At 43.6% G+C, this 18036-nt stretch overlaps 1 protein-coding gene across 1 annotated transcript in view; it reads left to right on the top strand.

Moving 5' to 3' along the window:
• The first annotated feature begins 14474 nt into the window (after positions 1–14474).
• The window catches only part of KLF4 (KLF transcription factor 4), a 33734-nt gene continuing 30172 nt past the window's right edge, over positions 14475–18036 (top strand). Inside the window, exon 1 of the mRNA XM_056520422.1 lies at positions 14475–14713. The gene's annotated coding sequence lies outside the window, so the exon portion shown is untranslated. The remainder of the gene's footprint in view (positions 14714–18036) is intronic.

Raw genomic sequence — 18036 nt, 5'->3', positions numbered from 1 at the left:
ACTTGCGTAGCAATTCATGAAGGTTGCACTAAGAAATCATACAGCCATGATGCACAGCCAAGGTTTCGCTTTATATATGTAACATGCAAATGAGGATAAGTTTTATTATTAGTTTTATTTATGCAATAATTAAATGGTCACTGTCATGTCAACAAACTTTGCATAAAGCAATAATCTAATATAAGAAATAGTGTAATATTAGGGGGAAAAAATCCCTCTCTCTAGTAATGAGCAACAGTTTATTCTCCCCTGTCCCCTTCACTCAACATATCCATTTTGAGAGACTAGATTATAAACCCTATGAGCTCTATAGAGACCTATGGGAAGAATGAGGTGAAGTAAGAGTTGAATTTAGGGATAACTGACCATTAAAGCCTACATAGGGGAAAACTGGAGAAGAATATCATGTACAAGTCATATAATTTCCAAAAATACTATTATTCATCATGTATAGATACATATCACTTAATTCTGAAAAGTCTCCGGAAAAGACCGTCATGCTTTGCTTTAGGGTATGTTCACACTGCAGATTTCCCATGGAATTCTGTGAGCGGAATTCCGCCAGTAGAATTCCTACGCTGTGAACATTATCATCAGTGTGAATGGGTCTTCCGCAAGACCCGTTCACACTGCGGAATTTCAGCGGTGGACAATTCCGCCGCTGAAATTGTTCGACGAAAATAAAGAATATGTTCATTCCTTGCGTGGAATTCCACGAGTACTGCATAGCCATCAAGTGCCCTGCGGTCCTACCGCTGAAGTATCTTCAGCAGTGGCTGTCTGATGGAATCTCTGGCCACGGAAATCTGTTCCACAGTGTGAACATACCCTTAACCCCTTAAGGACCAGGCCATTTTACACCTTAGGACCAGAACGTTTTTTGAACATCTGACCACTGTCACTTTAAACATAAATAACTCTGGATTGCTTTTAGTTATCATTCTGGTTCCGAGATTGTTTTTTCGTGACATATTCTACTTTAACATGGTGGTAAATTTTTGTGGTAAATTGCATCCTTTCTTGGTGAAAAATCCCAAAATGTGATGAAAAAATTGAAAATGTTGCATTTTTCTAACTTTGAAGCTCTCTGCTTGCAAGGAAAATGGATATTCCCAAAAAAAAAATTTATTCACATATACAATATGTCCACTTTATGTTTGCATCATAAAATTGACAAGTTTTTACTTTTGGAAGACACCAGAGGGCTTCAAAGTTCAGGAGCAATTTTCCAATTTTTCACAAAATTTTCAAACTCACTATTTTTCAGAGACCAGTTCGGGTTTGAAGTAGATTTGAAGGGTCTTCATATTAGAAATACCCCATAAAAGACCCCATTATAAAAACTGCACCCCCCAAAGTATTCAAAATGACATTCAGTCAGCGTTTTAACCCTTTAAGTGTTTCACAGGAATAGCAGAAAAGTGAAGGAGAAAATTCACAATCTTTATTTTTTACACTTGCATGTTCTTGTAGACCCAATTTTTGAATTTTTACAAGGGGTAAAAGGAGAAAATGTATACTTGTATTTGTAGCCCAATTTCTCTCAAGTAAGAAAATACCTCATATGTCTATGTAAAGTGTTCGGCGGGCACAGTAGAGGGCTCAGAAGCGAAGGAGCGACCAGGGGATTTTGGAGAGTAAGTTTTTCTGAAATGGTTTTTGGGGGGCATGTTGCATTTAGGAAGCCCCTATGGTGCCAGAACAGCAAAAAAAAAAAAAAAAAACATGGCATACCATTTTGGAAACTAGACCCCTTGAGGAACGTAACAAGGAATAAAGTGAGCCTTAATACCCCAACTTTTGCATATGTAAAAAAAAAATGTTTTTTCACCAAAAGGTGTGTTTCCCCCCAAATTCCACATTTTGCAAGGCTTAATAGCAGACAATACCCCCCAAAATTTGTAACTCCATCTCTTCTGAGTATGGAGGTACCCCATAAGTTGACCTGAAGTGCACTACGGGGGAACTACAATGTTCAGAAGAGAAGGAGTCATATTTGGCTTTTTGAGAGCAAATTTTGCTCGGGGGGCATGTCGCATTTAGGAAGCTCCTATGGTGCATTTAGGAATCCCCTATTTTGCATCCATATACACGTTTATCAGGTGTCAGGATGTGATTGTGGTACTTGTGACCGTCTGCAGGCATTCTCCATTGTATGCAATTTTTTGCTGGGGACATCGCCCTTAGCAACGGTTGACAAGTGCAGGTCCACCCCAGCGAAGGTGCACAATTGCACTTGGGGTTGAGTTTCCTGCTATAGCCATGTCCATGCAAATATAAGCCGGCAAGCGTCTTTTAAGGTTTATACCAATGCACGCTTTTATCTTATTGGGTAGTGTTGGGGGTTTCACCTGTGAGGCCTGCTATATAAAAACCAGCAAGGGTGGGGCTTGTAACCTGTCTCCCCCTCCCATTGTATGTGTGGTGAGTTCACACTGGAGGCGACTGGGGAGCAGTCTGCAAGTTGGACCTTAGGCTGCTGTATATCTGGTTCCTGGTTCTATGCATCTGGCCAGGCAAAAAAGGTTAGTGGTTAGGTCCTGCATCACATGAGAAACCTTGGCGTGGTGTGCGGGCTCAGGTATGTCCTTCATATAAGGATATACTGGCTAATGTCTCATTTTTACATCAGTTTTGAGGATTAGCTAATATCATTGTATATATTTACCACAGGATTGAAACACCACTTTTGTCCATAGGTGCGGGTCCTCTACCCCATTGTATGAGTGCATAATTGCACTTGGGGTTGAGCACCTGTTATCACCTTGAGACTACGTTGTTTTGTTTTTCCCTATGGTGCCAGGACAGCAAAAAAATACCCACATGGCATACCATTTTGGAAACTAGACCCCTTGAGGAACGTAACAAGGAATAAAGTGAGCCTTAATACCCCACAGGGGTTTCATGACTTTTGCATATGTAAAATTTTTTTTATAATTTTCACTAAAATGTGTGTTTCCCCCCAATTGTACAAGACCAACTACTACAAAGAATGGCCTGTAGGACATTTGTAGAGATATACTCAACAGAAACAACAATTTAACCCAAAGGGGTTAACTAATTCTCTATAATTCAAATGTGCTCTAATAAAACTTAGCTTTTATTGGGTTCAAATAATAGGTGAGGAAACTGTTTAAAATCACAACCCCATTGTGTGTCTACTTCCAGACATTGATCTCTATCCATATGACACCTGCTGTGCACCGCAGGTGCATATATATTGTTTTGGTATATACCACTATGCTTTAGTGTTTGTGGTATAGACACACTAGGGTTGCTGATTAAAATATGGTGCTGTCACACCCCGACATGTTTCGCCACTAGATGTGGCTTTATCAAGGAGACTACTGACAGCATTTGAATTATAGAGAATTAGTTAACCCCTTTGGGTTAAATTGTTGTTTCCCCCCAAATTTCACATTTTTTGCAAGGGTTAATAGCAGAAAATACCCCCCAAAATTTGTAACCCCATCTTTTCTGAGTATGGAAGTACCCCATAAGTGGATGTCAAATGCACTATGGGAGCGCTACAATGCTCAGAAGTGACGGAGTCACATTTGCAAATTTTGGTGAAATAGGGGGGACATGTCGCATTTAGGAAGCCCCTATGGTGCCAGGACAGCAAAAAAATCCCCACATGCCATACCATTTTGGAAACTAGACCCCTTGAGGAACGTAACAAGGGGTAAAGTAAGCCTTAATACCCCACAGGGGTTTCACGGCTTTTGCATATGTAAAAAGTTTTCCCCATAATTTTACATTTTTACAAGGGTTATTAGCAGAAAAGACACCCCACAATTTGTAAAAAAAAATTTCTTTAGAGTAAGGACATAAATTATTTTTGGATGATTTTGGCTCACCACGTGCTCACCAGGTCTTGGTATAAGCATGAGATCAGTCAGGGGCCTTGAGCTTTTCATGTCAAAGGATGTGGGAACCCCCTCAAGGAGCGTTAATGGGGGGAGCACTGAGTCCTAAAATAGGGGAACACTATGGGGGACAATGGGCCGTAACTGGGGTATACAGGTGGGGTACAGAGGCCCGTAATATGGGGTACAATGGGCCAGAAAATTATAAATTATAATAAAAAAGGATATATTTCCAGAATGATGACCCAGAGCATAGCCAAAACTAAAAAAAATATGCCCACCCCAAACCCTATGCTCTGAGTCATCATTCTGGGAATGTGATGTGTGTGGCCGTCCCTAACCTGTTGCCTCAAATGCGCACCCGCTCAGGTGGAGAGAGAGCGCTGCGCATTTGAGGCAACATAAAAAAGTCCCCGATGATAGTGACTCAGTGACCTATGACAAATTTTTTTTTAAAACACCCCCAGAGGTCTTATCAGGTATTTATTTATTTATTTTTTCAGGTTTTTTTTGGCCAATTTAGTGGTTTTAGGAGGTTAACAATTTGGAATGTACTCTGGACTTGGTACATTGGTCAAATTATGGCAAATTAAACTGAAAAGGGAAAATTTTGTACTCCATGGAAGTGTGATACTCCCTGAAGCAGCCTATGCAGAGGCCCGGATTATCTGGGCAAGTGTCGCACTGATACGTGGTGTCCTTCCGTATCCCCCACCTGCTACACACTCTGCATTTTTCGGGGTTCGTCCCTTCTTTCCACTGTGGGAGATCACACCTGGAAAGTGTTGGCCTGGGACGATCCTGGCGCCTATAACTCCAGACCCTTGGGAAGTCCGGCCTGATCTTTCCCGGTCGCCAAAGATCAGGAACCTTAGGACTTCTTCTTGGTACTGGAGGAATGTCCCTGTGTTGCCAGAGTACTGGGATAGTACAAAAGCGTTGTACATGGCAACCTGTACCAAGTAGGCCGCAACTTTTTTGTACCATGCCCGTGTTTTCCACATGGCGTTATATGGCTTAAGGACTTGATCTGAGAGATCAACTCCCCCCATATACCGATTGTAGTCCAGAATACAATCGGGCTTGAGGACCGGTCCCACGGTACCTCGCACAGGGACAGGGGTGCTGCCGTTCCCATGAATAGTGGTGAGCATAAGGGCATCCCTCTTATCCTTATACTTCACCAACAACAGGTTATCATGGGTCAGGGCACGGGACTCACCCTTGGGGATAGGCGTCTGGACCAAATTTAGAGGGAGGCCTCTCTGGTTCTTCCATACGGTCCCTCAAGCGGACGTGGATCTGGCGGAAAGGGATTTGAACAGAGGGATGCTGGTATAAAAGTTATCCATGTATACGTGGAAACCCTTATCCAGCAATGGGTGCACAAGGTCTCAAACGAGTTTCCCGCTAACACCCAGAGTGGGGGGACATTCTGGGGGTTCAATACGGGAATCTCATCCCTCATACACTATAAACTTGTAAGAGCTTCACGCCATACCGCGCCTGCTTCGAGGGAATATGCTGGCGGAAGATGAGTCTCCCCTTAAAACTAATGAGAGACTCATCTACCGAGAGGTCCCTGAGCGGTACGGAGGCCTCCAAAAATTTGGCCCCAAAGTGATCGATGACCGGCCTCACTTTGTAAAGATGTTCATGGGCGCGATCACCTCAGGGCGGACATGCCTCATTATCTGCATAATGCAGGCATTTCCGAATGGCCTTGAACCGCCTCCGTGTCATCGCAATACTGTAAAGCGGGGTCTGATAGAGGACATCCCTGCTCCAGTAATGACGAGCACTTGGTTTTTTGTCCAGGCCCATATGCAGCGAGAGGCCCCAAAATGTCCTCATTTCCGCTGCATCAATGGCGCACCATTCATTAGGCCTGGCCAAAAGCGAATCTGCAGCAAGAAACAGGGAATAGAAGCAAAGATAAGAAAACAAAGTTAGGGATAAAAAAGACAACAAAGAACGGAAATAGAGTAGGCTAAGCAAGAAGAATAGAAATGAAACAAAACAAATAGGGTAAGTCAATAACGGAAAAACACGTTGACCACCGGAGTACCCCTTTAAAGGATAAGTCTCATGAAAAAAACGTATCCCCTATCCGAAGGACATCACAGAGGTGCGTCACGCCCCCCGTCTGAAGCGGGAGCCGCCACACACGCCCCATAGAACTATATGGATGGGGCGTGGTGGCCCCGCTTCGGACGGGGGTCGTGATGTGCCACTGTGATGGAGAGCCGGGGTTCCAAACAACAGATTGAGGGGTGGGGCCCCAGTGCTCGGACCCCCCACAATCTAAAACTTATTCCCTATCCTTCAGATAGGGGATACGTTTTTTTCATGAGACTTATCCTTTAAGCTTTTTTTTTTCTTCAACGTAATTTAGCAATGCTTAGAGACATATGCTTGACCTGTATTGTTTTAAGTCACTCCTCATTTACAAATATGAGGAGTAAGTGAATAACTCCAAAATAAAGTTTTATTGAATGGAACATAGTTTTCTCAAAGTTGAAAGTAGACCATCTGTCCTAACTCAATTCCTGCAGTCAGCTGTAGGCTAGGCATGTTTATTTATATGGAGCACATCCACAGATGAAGAGTATGTGAAAAGGATACTAGGTCTGATCATAATATCATAGTAAGCATAATTGTCAAGTTTTTATCTATAGAACGTATTGCTGAGTACCGTATATACTCGAGTATAAGCCGAGTTTTTCAGCACTATTTTTCGTGCTGAAAACACCCCCCTCGGCTTATACTCGAGTGAACTCCCCCACCCGCAGTGGTCTTCAACCTGCGGACCTCCAGAGGTTTCAAAACTACAACTCCCAGCAAGCCCGGGCAGCCATCGGCTGTCCGAGCTTGCTGGGAGTTGTAGTTTTGAAACCTCCGGAGGTCCGCAGGTTGAAGACCACTGCGGCCTTCAACATCATCCAGCCCCCTCTCACCCCCCTTTAGTTCTGTACAGTACTCACCTCCGCTCGGCGCTGGTCCAGTCCTGCAGGGCTGTCCGGTGAGGAGGTCGTCCGGTGGGATAGTGGTTCCGGGCTGCTATCTTCACCGGGGAGGCCTCTTCTAAGCGCTTCGGGCCCGGCCTCAGAATAGTCACGTTGCCGTGACAACGACGCAGAGGTGCGTTCATTGCCAACGTACTTCTGCGTCATTGTCAAGGCAACGCCTCTATTCCGGGCCGGAAGCGCGGAGAAGAGGCGCCCCCGGTGAAGATAGCAGCCCGGAACCACTATCCCACCGGACCACCTCCTCTCCGGACAGCCCTGCAGGACCGGACCAGCGCCGAGCGGAGGTGAGTACTCAGAACTAAAGGGGGTGAGAGGGGGCTGGATGATGTTGAAGGCCGCAGTGGTCTTCAACCTGCGGACCTCCGGAGGTTTCTAAACTACAACTCCCAGCAAGCCCGGACAGCCGATGGCTGCCCGGGCTTGCTGGGAGTTGTAGTTTTGAAACCTCTGGAGGTCCACAGGTTGAAGACCACTGAGGGCGAATGATGAGAAGAGGATGATGAAGGGGGGGGTGTGGGGATGATGAAGGGGGGTGGGGATGATGAAGGGGGGGGTGTGGGATGATTACAAAGGGATGATTACAAGGGGATGATGAAGGGGGGATGTGTGGGATGATAAGGGGATGATGAAGGGGGGATGTGCGGGATGATAAGGGGATGATGAAGGGGGGATGTGTGGGATGATAAGGGGATGATGAAGGGGGGATGTGTGGGATGATGACAAGGGGATGATGATGAGGATGTTAATGACGGGTCTGGATGATGACAGGGGGGGATGAGGTATTTCCCACCCTAGGCTTATACTCGAGTCAATAACTTTTCCTGGGATTTTGGGTTGAAATTAGGGGTCTCGGCTTATACTCGGGTCGGCTTATACTCGAGTATATACGGTAAGATAAGAAAGAGTTTAACGCCCATATTCTCTATGCAAAATCAGTTGTGAGCATTGAACACAGAGGGTACTCAACTGATATGGTTTTGTTACGAACAGAGCACCAATGTATCCTCACAATGCTGCTATTCCTTGTGTCCACCCACCTACACTAAAGATACATAAAATCTAGAGTACACTTCACATTTTTCAAAACTCTCAGTTTTGCAAACTTCACACTAAACCTGGTTCACACTAAGGTGAGAACACAACAATACATAAGATATGCATAATACCTGTTGCCACTGGGTACTCTGGTGAAAAACTTTTTTTTTTTTTTTTATCAACTGGTGCCAGAAAGTTAAACAGATTTGTAAATTACTTCTATTAAAAAAATCTTAATCCTTCCTGTACTTATTAGCTGCTGAATACTACACTGAAAATTATTTTCCTTTTGAAACACAGAGCTGTCTGCTGAGTCACGAGCACAGTGCTCTCTGCTGACATCTCTGTCCATTTTTAGGAACTGTCCAGGGTAAAAGGAAATCCCCATAGCAAATATATGGGGATTTTATATTTAAAAAAAAATATTTTTTAATTTAAATAAAAAAATGTTGTACAATTTTTTGGTCCTGTCTAGTTAAATTCACACCAGAGTAATAAGAATATCAACTTGGGCAATTAATATGCAGTCACTCATCAAATAGTCTGCTCACAGAGATTTCAGTGGCTCCTAAATTTTGGGGAACTTTATATACTGTGTTCCTTTGTGGTATTTAGCTTCTACTCACACTCCAATAACATACTATTAGCAGATAATAAATACGGTAAATCAGATAATCTATCCTACTTGGGGCAGGGACTGATGAATGCAATCACAGATTCTCTTCAACACTGTAGAATATATTGGGTCGCCTCTTTTAGCCCTCCTTTAGCTAATGGAGGGGAAGGTTCTTCATATGTAAGAAATCCATCTATAACATAGGTGGAAAAAAACTCACACCAGTCAAATCTATCAGTCCAATACAATACCAAGTTAAGCCCCATAGAAATTAGCTCGAAAGTGGGTCCTGTTGAAAATGTCTGGAATACCAATGAATATCTTGAAACTAAACAAACTAGGAAAGTAAACAACTTTACTCGGAAATGTAGTTCCTCCTGTGTAAAGGGGTTATCCAGCAGCTAGGGAGGGATTCAAAAGTAAGTCAATTATGTGGGATATAACAAAGTAAACCCTTACTTGCCTCCAGCGCTCCCACAATGTCTCCAGTGTTTAGCTCTGGACTCCACGCAGCGATCACCTTCCTGAGCTGCAGCATGACATGTAGGGCCCGAGAAACACCTGGGCCCAGTGTGTCCCACTGCCGCCTCAGCCAGCGATTCACTAAGCAGCAGTGTGACAATGGGCCCAGGTGTCTCTTGGGCCCAACACTTCATGCTGCAGCTAAGAAAGGCGATCACTGGGTGGGACCAGAGCAGGATACCGGAGGCATGGTGGTAGCGTTGGAGGTAAGTAAAGGCTTATTTTGCTATACCCCACACAATAGGCTTACTTTAAAAAATAACAATAAAAAACAGCCACTGGATAACCTCTTTAGGCATAATTTGTATATTTTTTTGGCCATAGTTGTATAAATAATTCTACTCAAAGCATAAAGATTTATTTTTAATACTTTAGGAAAAAAAACACCAATTCTGATTTGTGATTTACTATGGGAACTTTAATGGGAACTCATATATTCCCAAGCCTGATAAGTGAATCTCAGCAGCTCTCAGGCATTATTAATCACAAATGATATTTTGTCAAGAACAATTCAGAAAAACTTATACCAAAAATGTAATTTTCCTAGCATTACACGTTACCAAACTGTTAAGCTGAATAACATCTGTTTTATTACTTTTCTTGCTTCTATTGTACACTATATTCTCTATGTGCATCGCAGGAAATTTGAAATGCAATTACTTTATCTGATCTCTATGGGCTCATGAGAAACTTTTGATACTAAGATATTTGTTGAAATATTCTCCCTACCATTTACCTTTTGCTAATATGTGAAGATAATTTGTGCCATTTTCCAACAATAATTATGAACGGCTAAGACTTAAAGCAGTACTCTGGCCCTAGACATCTTATCCCCTTTCCAAAGGATGGGGGAAAAGATGTCTGATTGCGGGGGTCCCACTGCTGGGGATCCCCGCAATCTCTCCTGCAGCACCCACTCGTCATCAGCTTTTTGTAGCGAAGATCGATCCCTGTCTGATGACTTACGATACAGGCGCCGGAGTATCGTGATGTCATGGCCCCGCCCCCTCGTGACATAACACCCACTCCCATAGACTTGCATTGAGGGGGCAGGGCGTGACGTCACGAGGGGGCTGGGCCGTGACGTCATGATACTCCGGCCCCTGTATCGTGAGTCAGACACGGAACAATCTGCAGAGAGCTCGCAAAAGTGGGTGCTGCAGGAGAGATTGCGGGGGTCCCCAGCAGGGGGACCCCCGCGATCAGACATCTTATCCTCTATCCTTTGGATAGGGGATAAGATGTCTAGAGCCATAGTACCCCTTTAAGGTGCCTACACACAAGACAATCCTCCACAGATAGATTAAAGGGAATCTGACAGCATGATCACCGGCGCTAACCTTGATACGCAGGTTAAAGAGGTACTCTGGCCCTAATACATCTTATTCCCAAAGGTTAGGGGATAGTCGCAGGGGTCTGAAGGCGGGGTCCTGCTGCTGGGGACCCCTGAAATCTGTCATTCAGCACCCACCTTTGCAAGCTCTCCGCAGCGCTGGAGGCTCCAAGTGTGCAGCATGACGACCACGGGTCCGGTGTATCATGACGTCACGTCACACCCCGCCCCCTCAATGCAAGTCTATGGGGCAGGGCGTGACATCACATGGGAGCCGAGTCATGATGTCACGATACTCCGGCCCCGTGGTCATCACGCTGCACACTCCAGCGCTGCGGAGAGCTCGCAAAGGTGGGTGCTGAATGACAGATTGCAGGGGACCCCCGCGATCAGGCATTTTATCCCCTATCCTTTGGATAGGGGATGAGATATATTAGGGCCAAAGTACCCCTTTAATAATGCAAGCGATCCTAAATAAAATGCCTTATTAAAATTGGTCAAGCCATTCCACAGTAATCCTTAGTTTTGCTAATATGCAAATTGGTGATATGCGCAATGGAGGCTGTCTGCTGCTTTGCTAGCAATCCTTTCTCCATACCTTCTGTCCCGAGATTCCCTCCACTGTCTTGAATATTCATCTGGCTTAACATTCAGGTCTGCATGCCATGCGAGTCATTGCCCAAATGACCACTCTGCACGGGATGCAGATCACAGGCGCCGCTGATCCTCTACACCCTTAAGTCATGTGGGCAATGACTCTCATAGCATGCACACAGTATGTCATAGTATGTCTTTCATAGAATGTTGGCATCGTTTAGTGCAATTTCATCAATGTAATGAGACAATCTCAAGTGTATACCAAAAAGAACACAGAGTAACAAATTCCAAATTTTTATTATTTTTAATATTATTTCTTCAATAAAATCAATTGTGATGTATATCAGACACTAACACTGATATGAAAATCAGAGAAACACTGGATAGTTGGCAGATTATATTCTGCACAATACAGCACTTCAAGATACAATCAATACAAAAAATTCTAAAAGTATATCCAAATAGATTAGGTACAGTGTATACACTTCTATAGGGTGTTATAGCACACAATGTAACAATATCAGGGATGTCTCCATATATCCAAACTGTAACCAATGGCCCTTCCTGTGTAGTCGTACTGCAGGGAATTACCTAGTCAGTCTAGCATAATGTGCAGTGAATTATCTGCATTAACCCACATTAGTAAAGTTAATATACTAATCACCCTAGTTTAGAATAGAAACAGTCTATTCAATATATGCAAATGATCCTCTAAACTCCGCTATACACCGTTATTATACCAATATGATTGAATCAAAGTAAGAAGTGTCTCATTCATTTTGGTGCCAATCCTGTGTGTCTTTGTAACCCCTACACCTGCCATTTCGCTCCTTCATCAGAGGGCTCGTGCTTATTTGTTCACATGCTCTATTTATAGCTGCTTCTGTTTCTGACTCCTCCGATCATGTGACTCTGACGCATGCTCAACATCCCGCCTGAGAATCCTGCTGCCCTCACTATATGTCATCTCCTCAGTGTGCATAACTGAACCATGTTTTGGCCGGGAATGCGCATAGCAATTAATGTCGCTGGGGTCTTCCAACGATGTAAAGTTAATAAAATCAAATGTGTACTACATACATATGTGTAAAGGAGCACAAATGTGCTGTTTTTAAATAAAATGCCCAACAACTGTGACCCTGCTGTTGCAACAGAGCACACCTTTTTCACATACACCCTAGACACTAAGGAGCAATATGCATGCTTGACCACCTCAGTGGATGCCCAAAGGAGGTCGTAACCAAGGACAACAGGGCTAAAGAAAGAAGGCACACAGGGGATTAGTAAGTACATATATCTCTCAAAAGGAACATTTTCAGAAAGGCTTACACATATATAATATGTTTCATTTTACATAAAGCACTAGTCTAGGCCTGTTTATCTTCTTGGTAAAACCCCATTTAAACATAAGTCACAGATTCCTACTAATACACACCGCTGTTAAAATGGACTATAATGTTTTTCCAACATAATGGTAGAGATCAGTTTTCTATGATGTTCACCATTAGGCAGTCAATGACATTCCAATTTTCATGGTTATATTTGCGAGTGCCATCACTGTACCTACAATACCCATGCTAGCACAAAGAAATAAATGGAACACATGCTGTCTACCTCATGTGCTCCTTATGGAGAGATAGGGTCTTATTCCAGAGATCATGGTGATTCCCAGCAGTCGGACCCCCTGCGATCAGCTACAGTCATGGCCGTAAATGTTAGCACCCCTGAAATTTTTCTAGAAAATGAAGTATTTCTCACAGAAAAGGATTGCAGTAACACATGTTTTGCTATACACATGTTTATTCCCTTTGTGTGTATTGGAACCAAACCAAAAAAGGGAGGAAAAAAGCAAATTGGACATAATGTCACACCAAACTCCAAAAATGGGCTGGACAAAATTATCGGCACCCTTAACTTAATATTTGGTTGCACAACCTTTGGAAAAAAAATAACTGAAATCAATCACTTCCTATAATCATCAATAAGTTTCTTACACCTCTGCCGGAATGTTGGACCACTCTTCCTTTGCACACTGCTCCAGGTCTCTCTTATAAAAATATAATGTAACAGTAATAACCATATACCGTATATACTCGAGTAAAAGCCAAGTTTTCCACCACGATTTTTCGTGCTGAAAACGCCCCTCTTGGCTTATACTCGAGTGAACTCTCCGCCTGTCAATCCCTTCTCAGTGGTCTTCAACCTGCAGACCTCCAGATGTTGCAAAACTACAACTCCCAGCATGCCCGGACAGCCATCAGCTATCTGGGCGTGCTGGGAGTTGCAGTTTTGAAACCTCTGGAGGTCCGCAGGTTGAAGACCACTGCGGCCTTTGTCATCATCCAGACCCCCCTTTTAGTTTTCTACTCACCTCCCCTCGGTGGGAAGGAAGGGTGAGCTGGTCCGGGCCATCTATGCTGCAGGGACCATCCGGTGAGGAGGGTTAGTCGTTCCGGGCTGTCCATTTTCACCGGGGGGGGGGGGGGGGGGGGCCTCTTCTCCGTGCTCCGGGCCTTTCCTGGACTAGTGACGTTGCCTTGACGACTACACACAGGGATGCCCATGAACGTCCCTGTGCGTCATCATCAAGTGCGGAGAAGAGGCTTCCACGGTGAAAATGGACAGCCCAGAACGACTAACCCTCCCCACCGGACGGTCCCTGCAGCATAGATGGCCCGGACCCGCTCATCCTTCCTTCCCAGCGAGGGGAGGTGAGTAGAAAACTAAAGGGGGGGGTCTGGATGATGTCGAAGGCCGCAGTGGTCTTCAACCTGCGAACCTCCAGAGGTTTCAAAACTAAAACTCCCAGTATGCCCAGACAGCTGATGGCTATCCGGGCATGCTGGGAGTTGTAGTTTTGCAACATCTGGAAGTCCGCAGGTTAAAGACCACTAATGACGGGATTGACAGGCGGTGATGATGGAGGGGGGGGGGATGATGACGGGGGTCTGGATGATGACATGGGGGATGATGTATTTCCCACCCTAGGCTTATAGTCGAGTCAATAACTTTTCCTGGGTTTTTGGGGTGAAAGTAGGGACCTTGGCTTATATTCGGGTAGGCTTATACTCGAGTATATACGGTACCTCAAGGGAAATACCAGGGTTACTGGTACATGATGGGTTAAAATTGATAGATGTTAATATATGAGAGACCGCGCTTCAATTAACAGATTTTATTATAACTTGAGTTTATATAAAATTACTCCTGTCACAGAGTCTTTGTGGCAGGAATTAGGTATACAACAATTGTAACAGATAAAATAAAATGAATAAAAGTTGAAATTAAAAACTACTACAATAGATCCAGCATTTGAAAAAAACAGTCCTATATATGGTAAGCCTGATATGCAGTTCATCCGGTAGCAGGGTTTCCCCTGTGCAGAGTATCAGCAAGCCTCTGCTAGCATCACAGACGCATGTTACCTGTGAGGTCAGATGCATGATGTGGAATTGCTGCGCTGAAGACTCAGACATGTACGCTAGCTGGAAGCGCTGGCGGGCGCTGCTGCGGTTGGTCTGTAAGCACTGAACACCGTGGATACCGCAAGTGGTTGAGGCAGATGGAACTGTGCAGACTGTATAGGAAGCGCAGGCTAGTGCTGATGCTCCAGCTCAAGGTCCCGTTGCTGAGGCACTTGGAGACATGGAATCACCATAAAGAGTCCTCGTGGCTAGGCATCTGAAGTCGGCAATGATCTCAAGGTTTCCAGGTATTGTCCAAAAGATGGATGGCTTGACCAATTGAATGAATGCGCTTGCTGGATATAAATTAGTGTAGTAGTGTTTTAAAAAATGGAAAAATAGCAGTCCTACTAGGCTAGGAAGAAAATTTAGAATAAGGCAGAATAAATAGAGATAAATTAGAAAGGAAGTGTCTGATAATAAGATATAAAATATAATTACATTTATTGAATAATACTGTGAGGTCTGGGGCAGGGCCCTTGCCGCAGACAGCTCACTAAAATAGAATGGTGAAAGATAGTTATAAACATTTAAAACATGACATTAAAATAGTATTGCACTTAAACGGTGGGACAATGGTGGGGGTTTATAGTCCAATGTTTGTAATAGGATATGTCCAATAAACTGTTTTTGCAGTGCTGGAGGCTCACAGTTATGAGCCCACTGAGTATACTTGTATGCGCAGTAGCGCTAAAGATCTATCCTCCATACCCCGACAGCGTCCTGTTTTTCAATGGTGGATATGCAAAGACTGTGATATCCACCATTGAAAAAGGGGATACTGCTCCCCGAAACGCGTCTGCTCCAAGACTGCCTTTGCACAAGAAGTCGGGACTATTTGGATTATATGTCCACCACTATTGGTCTTTTACTGCCCTCTCAGCTTCTCCCCGCGCCGTCGGGGTAGAGAGGGATCCCACACCAAAGACTTCCAGCGCTGCCATACAGTCCAGCGGACTACGCAATAACCATCTGTACCGGACATCTTCACCTCTCCTACACCTTCCCTGTGCTGCCGGGGCTGAGAGGCATCAATCCGGATCACCGTTAAGCGCTGCTATGTGCATATAACTGCTTTCGCCAGAGCCGGTAAGAGGCACTAAGTGCCTGACTTTGATCTATTTTCCCTCTTATACTTTGTCCCCGTGCCGTCGGGGTATAGAGGATAGATCTTTAGCGCTATTGCACATACAAGTATACTCAGTGGGCTCGTAATTGCGAGCCTCCAGTGCTGCAAAAACTGTTTATTGGACATGTCCTATTACAAACATTGGACTATAAACCCCCACCATTGTCCCACCGTTTAAGTGCAATACTATTTTAACATCAAGTTTTAAATGTTTATAACTAACATTTACTATTCTATTTTAGTGAGCTAATTCTAAGTTTTCTTCCTAGCCTAGTAGGACTGCTATTTTTCCATTTTTTAAATCAGTATCTATTTGGCACACGGGTATGTGCAACGCAGTATCCTCGGTTTAGGTCTCTTATATTTTACGTAGAGCTCCCACACATTATAGTGTAGTAGTGTGTCCATAAAATTCTAGACACGCTTCAGGGTACTTGTGGATATAAGCGACCCTTTCTTCAGTAGATATTCCTCTGGACAGGTTTTGATAAATCTCCCCCTTAGTGGGTACGCCAGGTTGGATCTGGAATACATATGCGACTTTTAAATGGAGATGCCAATTTTTTTCTTCATTAACAGAGACTATCGCATTTGATAAATACATGACCACTGCAAAGTTAAAAAAAAAAATTACTGCGTGAGCAGATTTCAGAAATGTGCTTTGGAATAAGCAAAGATCAAAAAGTCGCAGCATGTATAGAAAAGTTGCATATGCAAAAGTACAGTCATGGCCGTAAATGTTTGCACCCCTGAAATTTTTCAAGAAAATGAATTATTTCTCACAGAAAAGGATTGCAGTAACACATGTTTTGCTTTACACATGTTTAATCTCTATGGGGGACATTTATCAATGTTTACTTATGTATTCCTTTTTTTAGTTGTTTTTTTCTTACAATTTTTTTGCTTATGTGCGACTTATTTATCACCTGATTTCAGCCTGTTGATAAATTTCGTTCACTTAAGCACTTTTTCTTTTTTTGCTTTGGTAGTGGCTTTTTCTGCTCCATGTCCGAGCTGGAGTAAATTTAGTAGGTTTTCTCATGTAATGCGTCTTTTTTGCGACTTTCGCACTTGATAAATCTCTGACCACTGCAAGTCAAAAATCACTTTTTGCTTTGGTAAGCAAGATTTTTATTTTTTGCTTAGGACACTGAACATGCAAAAAGTCACAGAAAAAAGAGCGCAGTCACACGTGCGACTTTTTTGCGACAATTTTAAGCAAAAAAACCTACTAAATGCTCTGATAAATGTTCCCCTTTGTGTGTATTGGAACTAAACCAAAAAAAGGGAGGAAAAAAAGCAAATTGGACATTATGTCACACCAAACTCCAAAAATGGGCTGGACAAAATTATTGGCACCCTTTCAAAATTGTGGAAAATAAGACGTGATGCCCCTTTAAACTCACCTGGGGCAAGTAACAGGTATGGGCAATATAAGAATCACACCTGAAAGCAGATAAAAAGGAGAGAAGTTCACTTAGTCTTTGCATTGTGTGCCTGTGTGTGCCACACTAAGCATGGAAAACAGAAAGAGGAGAAGGGAACTGTCTGAAAACCTGAGAAGCAAAATTGTGGAAAAATATCAACAATCTCAAGGTTACAAGTCCATCTCCAGAGATCTAGATTGTCCACAATGCGCAACATTATCAAGAAGTTTGCAGCCCATGGCATTGCAGCTAATCTCCCTGGGCATAGTCGGAAGAGAAAAATTGATGAAAGGTGTCAAAGTAGGATAGTCTGGATGGTGGATAAGCAGCCCCAAACAAGTTCCAATGATTTCCAAGCTGTCCTGCAGGCTCAGGGAGCATCAGTGTTAGCGCGAACTATCCGTCCACATTTAAATGAAATTAAACGCTATGGCAGGAGACCCAGGAGGACCCCACTGCTGACACAGAGACATAAAAAGCAAGACTACATTTTGCCAAAATGAACTTGAGAATTCCAAAATCCTTCTGGGAAGATGTCTTGTGGACAGATGAGACCAAGATAGAGCTTTTTGGTAAAGCACATCATTCTACTGTTTACCGAAAACGGAATGAGGCCTACAAAGAAAAGAACACAGTACCTACAGCTAAATATGGTGGAGGTTCAATGATGTTTAAGGGTTGTTTTGCTGCCTCTGGCACTAAGTGCCTTGAATGTGTGCAAGGCATCATGAAATCTGAGGATTACTAACGGATTTTGGGTCGCACTATACAGCCCAGTGTCAGAAAGCTGGGCTTGCGTCCGAGATCTTGGGTCTTCCAGCAGGACAATGACCCCAAACATACATCAAAAAGCACCCAGAAATGGATGTTAAAAAAGCACTGGAGAGTTCTGAAGTGGCCAGCAATGAGTCCAGATCTAAATCCCATTGAACAGTTGTAGAGAGATCTTAAAGGGATACTCCGCCCCTGACATCTTATCCCCTATCCAAAGAATAGGGGATAAGATGTTAGATCG

Source organism: Hyla sarda, chromosome 1 (genome assembly GCF_029499605.1).
Source record: "Hyla sarda isolate aHylSar1 chromosome 1, aHylSar1.hap1, whole genome shotgun sequence".
Classification (NCBI taxonomy): Eukaryota; Metazoa; Chordata; class Amphibia; order Anura; family Hylidae; genus Hyla; species Hyla sarda.
The sequence above is the reverse complement of the archived record's forward strand: the minus strand, read 5'-3'. Positions and strand labels throughout refer to the sequence as shown.